The following is a 6,015-nucleotide window of genomic DNA, read 5'->3' on the forward strand; positions in this document are numbered from 1 at the left end:
AATTTGAATTGTTTATGTTTTATTATTATATGTAATTTTATGTGTTAATGTTTTTTTTATCTTTTATTATAAGTAATTTGATGTTATAATTAAATATGTTTATTAATTATGTCAATATCATATATTAATATGGATTTATTGTTAATTTATAAAACTTTAATGACTATAATGAACTATTACTAAAATTGAGGACTAAAGTGTAAAATATAAGTTTTAAAGAGAAAAAATTTGAAGGTCACTATTGGAGAATCACCCTTACAATCTTTTATTTTAAGGGTGAACCCCATAAAAAATGAAGGGACGTGTTGGAAATGCTCTAATAGTATCAGTTAAAGACATCAATTACTCTTTTGCAAGTTTCTTTTATGTGCGCCATATATACTGCATTGTAACCACAACGAACTCGCTAAAGATAATTGTTAATGATTTAATTGGATAGGTAGCCTCTGTATCAGTGTATCATATTCTAATCAGAGAAGATAAAAGACGACAGGGATATTTTGCCTTTGTTTTCTAGTTTCCCTATGAAGGCTAAGTTTGTTTTGTTGTTCTTACGTCACGATCTTGTTCATCTCAACCAAATGTGATGATAATTCACAATCAGTCACTTGATAATATTATATACGTAATATCTAAACAATAAAAATAACTTTTGGCATGTGCGAGTACCCACATGGTATACAATAGTAACATTTTTGTTATATGTGTGTAGCTTCTACATGAGTTGAGGAATATGGTTCCACCAGCGGAGTACGTGTTCATCTTGTTAGAGGATAAAAACACCTCACAGAAGAGGTTTTTGGGTTGAAAAGTATGCAAAAATAGGGGTTCTCAGGGTAACAAAATGGAAGAATTAAAGTTAATTTGAAAATGTTCTAATACCTAAGTTAGCATCAATCAGTTGAGGGTAAAGTTGGAAAGTGAATATAGTGAACTTGCAAGGTTAGGTTGTAACGAACAGTTTGAACCAGTTGAAACTACAACATGGTCTGCTACAACGGGTGTGCTGAATGAAGTGATCAATATATAGCTAAGCAGCTGACTTGGAGACTAGAGTTAGAGCTAAGGTGGAGCTGATCTAGAACATGATCTGCTACAATGAGTGTGCCGAATTAATGAAGTGATGAAGATATAGTTGAGCAGCTAACTTGGAGACTGGAATTGTAAATGAGCTAGAGCTGATCTAGATGTTATTCGAAGGTTAAACAGTCAAATATTTATCTAGAAAAAAAGAAACAAATCAATGACGAAGATTTTCAAAAGAATTAGTAGAGTCTTAAGAAATATTTTAGTTTGAGATATTTGGGAATATCTCTTTGAGTGAATAGAGTTAGTCGGTTTCCTACCTTGTATAAGTAGGAGGGTTTTGTGCTGCGTATTAGGTTAGCACTTGCAATTGTATATTTTTGACATGTGGGATTTTCATATCTTGTAAGGTGAGTGAAAACACAAAAGGATAAATGGAAAAGTTCTAAGATCTTGTATTGAATCTTAGGGCATGTGAGACTAATTCAATAAGTCAATGTGTTTTTGAACTTGATTGTTCTGTTTAAAGAAAGATTTGTATTTTTCTTTAAAAAAATTCTAGTAGGTACACATATTTTTGTATAAATTATCTTTGGTGTACCTTGTATTATACTTAGGTTGGGATTCCTATCTGCCGGAGAATTTGATGAACGGCATTTGTGGGAGGAATGAGGCTAGGCTTCTTTTCTGAGTGCTCATATGCATGTTATCAAAACTGCAATCCTCTAGTGAGAAGAAAATAACGTCGGATCCTTTTTATCGAGATGATTTGATGGAGTTCTCTTCTCCACGATTGATGCCGTATATACAGATTTTACGGCTATTATATTGAGTAGCTTATAGGTCCTATGGTATGGTTTTACTGTCTTCTGAAATAGCGCATCTACACCCACTGGTTTTGTGAGTATGAGGGTGTACTTCTAACAGCATATCTTATTATGTGAAAGACATTTTTCTGGGGTGACTTCCCTGAGGGATGCTCTAATCTCAACGACACATGTCATGTGTCACATTGTTTGGTGTGGTTAAGCTTACACGACTTAGCGCCAGGACATCAAGATGCCTTCCTTGTTTCCCACATACCAGAAGTGAGCCCCACGAGAATTGACATTATGGACATTATGGATCTTCATGGACGATGCCACATACTCGGTCGCTAAGGAACATAAATTTGCCCTTGACTCTTGTTACTCCGCCTGTCTCTTAGAAACACCTGGTAACCACAACGTTTATTGGACGTGTAAACAGTGCGCGTCTTTTTCTGATTATGATAATCAAGATTAGAACATGTTATACCTGACCTGACTCGATATACATCTATCCAAAGACCATGAGTGACACACTGAACCAAACGGTGGTAGCCTAGTGGCAATCTCTTAGGGTTTGGTGTGTATCCACATCAGTCATGGGTTCGATTTTCCTTCGAAACTAAATTATCACTACTTGGCAAGTCTGGACTTGAGCTTCGACCTAAGTGGTTTACATGGTGGGCCATAACAGATGATTGGTCCACCCCTGGCATTAGTCGGAAGGTATTACAAACTCGGGTTATGCAGTGTGGTACGCTTTCGGGCTAGTCCACTCTGTAGCGCTAAGTGCGTTCCTTCCGGGGCCGACCGGATCAGCCGATAGGGTTTATAAAAAAAAAAAAAAAGGAATGACACACTGAGACAGGAAAGGAATGTCCCGTGCACAAGGCGATAACAAAAGGAGGGATTATTAATTGGAAAATTGTTCTTTTATGCCAAAAAAAATGATAATTATGTCCGGCTAATTTTTTTTGTACCATTTTTTTCTCTAATACCCTTTAGTATTTTCAAAAATAAATCAAATAAATAGTTTTACAAACAAAAAAAAATTCAAAAAATAGTAACTACTGATGAAATATATATATCAACTTATTGGTATTTCTTTTATAATTCTAAAAATGTTTAAATCGTAATTTCATATTTTGTTCTACAAAAAGTAGAATTGACATTCTACACAGTAGAAAATGTAATCCACTTTTTTCATTGAATCTAATATGTTTAGAATACGCGATCTACGTAAATAATAGTAATCTAAAAATATTTAGTTCCAAAAATATGGGAAGAAATTATTTGGAAATATTCAGTTTCCTTATATTTATTAAATCGATTTTTTTAAAAGAAAATTGTTATTTATAAAATCAATTTTTAAATTAAAAATTAAAACATCGATTTGGAAACCGTTTGATCTGAACCGGTCGATCATGATCTGAACCGGCAAAAGACTTTTATACTCTTGTTCTATATATATATAATAAATCATTATTTAAATAAAAAAATTAATAAAATATTTTTTTATGTTTTCGAATTATACTTTTTCAAATTCAAACTTTTTTATATAAAAAAAATTTCTATTTTTTTCAAAAAATTTTATTTATTTTTAAATATTTATTTATATATTTATTAGAATCTTAAATTCCACATTCCTAAAATCCTAATCCACCTCTCAACTCTAAACTCTAAGTCTAGATTAATTAACTCTATGGATATAAGTGTCTGTTACCCTTCATTAAAAGTAAAAATAAAAGTGGTTAGTGTAAACATGAAAAATGGTACTAGGAAAGTGGTATTTGTGGCAATTTCCTTTTTTTGTGAGATTTTTAATATTTCTTAAAATTATTTTAGTTAAAAATTATATTTTAATATTTAACATTTTTTTTATTAATTGTAATTTCGAATTTGTAATTGAAATTAAAGATAATATTGCCATTTTAAAAATATTTAGACTAATAAAACATAAAATATATGAGATTAATCTAATATGACATAGTTATCATTTTTTTGGCCTTAAAAAACAATTTTTCTTTATTAAATTTTCAGCATGTGCACTCCAACAAGCGGAAAAAATGAAGTTTCTTACAACCATTACATTGACCATGGAAGTGTTTGGACAGTAAATAAAGACAATGTCCCTATAAACATGCAAGTGAATAAGAAAACAGAAATTTCACCCATTAACACACAAAATAATAATCAAAATTCACAAACTAACAAAAAATCCTATCTTTCTCTTCTTTTTCTCTTCCTATCACTTTCTACGCTCTTTCTAAAAACTAATTTGTTTTTTTTGTTATTTCACAAATAACCCTATAAAAATGACAAAAAATCCAATTGTTTTTTTTTGAAACTATGTAATTCTTAAACTTAGTAATTTTTTGTTTTGGGTTCACTAGCCTTAATTCATCGAAGAATTTTGATAGTTTGCAATTATTGGTCATAAAATTGCTCTCAAACTGTCGTACTCTTTGTTCATAGTAATAATAATCGAACAATTTATATTCATATTTATTATCAAAGAATTATATGCATTTAGAGGTATCCACGCGCATACAGGTTCACCCAAAAGGGTTCCAATAATGGATTTGTTCAAAACAGTTTCTACGTCTACTTTACAAGTTACTAGTATTGTGGTATATATAAAGTATAAAACACGAGTTAATTATGGACTATAAACTTAAAACATTCGATTTGATGAAAAAAAATACGCAAAAGACTCGAATTACAAAACAATTAATCTTTAGAGACTTTGATTTCTGAAAATATGCTCATTTGAGAAACTTCAGAAAAAATGACTTCAACATAAACTAGTGGTTATATATAGAAAAAAAAACTGGACAAAAAATCTGTTTGCATGCTTTGAAAAATGTCTATATTTCTACATATAGGCCGGCATAATATAATATATATAGGTAATTTATAGATAGGTAAAGGACCGATACAAATCCTCAGTAAACATGAAACCTATTTTTTTCTGTGGGATCCTGAAAGATTATGCAACTAATTTTACGAGCTTTTTAAGAAAGGAATCCATGGGTTACATTAGTTCTGAAAGCTTTGTGGAATCCTTTCAGTTTTATATGTGTCTCTAACCAATGCATTTACGAGGTAAATGGACAAACGATCCAATAGCTTTTAGTTGTTATGGAAAGAATCTCAACTCTAAAGCTGATTGATAAACCTATTAATTAAACAATCAGAATTTGCAGCTGCAAAGATAAATTCTCTACTTTTTTTTTTGTCAACACATATTTTTTGCTTAAACTAAAAATATATATAACAATATTCTCTGAACTTAAAGTAACACTTTGAATCGGAAAAAGAAAACTATAGAAGCAGATTTTTCTTCGCAATCAAGAGAGGTCTCCTAGTTTCATTGCTTCCCGTGGAAGAATAAAACACAATCATAAGAAAGTTGATTTTTGGGGTAAATAAAGGCAAAGTGAAACACTATATAACCTTAACATTCCCTATTCTGGAAATAAAACAATAAAATAATAGAAAATTAAAAAAAATCTGCAAAAAAGGCTTAAACCGAACGTTTTGCCAGATACGGCACCATGTCTAGCCACTCACTTTCTAGTTTCCAACCTTTTTCGTGTTCATATTCTAAGTATGAAACTGATCATATATCCTTCAAGAATCATTAGAAATTCATAAATAATTTTACGTGCCACAGCATATAAGATATAACGGGATAGTATTAGTGTATTACTTGCTAAACCGTCTATCCAAACATAGATCCGTAAGAAGTTTTTTTTTCTGAATTAACCACAGTGTCCGGCGATCGAAGTTAACCGACTAGCTCCATCGATACCGACATTATAAATCCTTTGGTGCCAATGGGAATCGAACCGCTGATATCTTGCATATTTCTATTGTTTTATCCATTCATCCATGTGCATTTTGATCATATATATTAGGATTTAGCCATGTTTAGGTTGCATTTTGCATACATGAGTCCTTATCAGGTATTGGAGTACCACATGGAGTTCTTGGAGACACTTGGAGGCATTTGGAGCTCAAAAATGAGTGTTTAGAGTGGTCATTGGGCGAGCAAGGCATGGGAGCGACCAGTCTGGAGCGACACCACCAAGTCGCTCTGATCACCCTACTGGAGCGACCTAACCAGAGCGACAGGGAGAAGTCGCTCGCGGTTTCATCACTCGGAGACGCGAGAACGAGC

Source organism: Brassica oleracea, chromosome C3 (genome assembly GCF_000695525.1).
Source record: "Brassica oleracea var. oleracea cultivar TO1000 chromosome C3, BOL, whole genome shotgun sequence".
Classification (NCBI taxonomy): domain Eukaryota; kingdom Viridiplantae; phylum Streptophyta; class Magnoliopsida; order Brassicales; family Brassicaceae; genus Brassica; species Brassica oleracea.